The sequence below is a fragment of the Diaphorina citri genome, unplaced genomic scaffold, assembly GCF_000475195.1.
Source record: "Diaphorina citri unplaced genomic scaffold, Diaci psyllid genome assembly version 1.1 scaffold9361, whole genome shotgun sequence".
Classification (NCBI taxonomy): Eukaryota; Metazoa; Arthropoda; class Insecta; order Hemiptera; family Psyllidae; genus Diaphorina; species Diaphorina citri.
The window spans coordinates 1,154-2,409 of record NW_007386735.1 but is presented as its reverse complement, the minus strand read 5'-3'; the positions used below and the strand labels follow the sequence as shown (position 1 = coordinate 2,409).

Sequence of the window (1,256 nt, the reverse complement as noted above, 5' to 3'; positions counted from 1 at the left end):
TTATTATTATTATTATTATTATTTTAATTTGTATTTCCTGATTGCCACTCTTTCCGTTTCTATCAGCAATAACTACTTACTTCTTTACTTTTAACTCTCATTATTGTGATTCGATTTTTATTTTTATCTATTTAAAATAGTAGATATTTATTTATAATTCATAAAATTTACGACAGGGATTTACTTACTGAAAGTCCCATTGATAGTTTGCTCCTGTGTTAGTTTTCGTTTTACAGCTTAAAGTATTTAGAAGTACGCTAGGTATTTTAGTTTTGTTTAAATTAGTACACACTACCTACTACGCTAAGTATTAGGGATTGTAACTCGAAAAATTGGATTTTGAACGTAGGTACCTAGATATTCCTTAAAGTTTGTAGATTTTCTTTAGGTATAGGTTTTTACTTATTCATCATTGTTGTTCGATTAATTTACGATTACAATTTTGTAATGAAATTAAAGTTTGTAGATTTTCTTTAGGTATAGGTTTTTACTTATTCATCATTGTTGTTCGATTAATTTACGATTACAATTTTGTAATGAAGTTTTAAGTGCACTTAAAATAAAACTCAATCAATATCTTCTATTTAACATTGTTGTTACACTCGGCATTTTCATTGATCAAAATTTCTTTGAGGTAGGACTTTATTGTTAAAACTCCTTCAATTGTGTAAATAAATGTCTAAGTAATCAAGTTTTAAGTGCACTTAAAATAAAACTCAATAAATATCTTCTATTTAACATTGTTGTTACACTCGGCATTTTCATTGATCATTTCTTTAGGATGTCAGGCCAAAAATTCAAATTGGGACCAATTTTATGTCATTATTTTTAACAGTCCTCGATTCCTCATATTTATCAAGATACCTCTGTACATATTCTTCAATGCCTACATATTTCGCAGGAAAAGTGTCAAAGAACTCACCTCTTATGATTCATCAAACAACGCAATTTTTAATTATTTTCTAGTGACTCAAAATCATCAGAGATAGAGCCACTCATTTCAAACTGCTTAAAGAATTTTTTCTCTTTTTTTACCCGGGAAAGAGAAGAGTTGCCAGCCTTCTCTCTCTCTCTCTCTCTCTCTCTCTCTCTCTCTCTCTCTCTCTCTCTCTCTCTCTCTCTGTCTGTCTCTCTCTCTTGCTTGGAAACAATTTTTATTTCTCTCTCTCCTTTAACTCTTCTCTTTTTTACCTCCTCCTTCTTACGTTTCTCCGCTTTTCACTTCCTATTCTGCATTCCTCTTTGGCTGCGGGTTC

The 1,256-nt window shown here is 30.6% G+C and overlaps 1 long non-coding RNA gene across 1 annotated transcript; it reads left to right on the top strand.

Moving 5' to 3' along the window:
* Positions 1–17: 17 nt before the first annotated feature.
* LOC113472854 lies at positions 18–599 on the top strand. The gene is made up of 2 exons (XR_003395002.1): positions 18–388; positions 478–599. It is a non-coding gene; the product is annotated as an uncharacterized LOC113472854 (long non-coding RNA).
* Positions 600–1,256: the final 657 nt, after the last annotated feature.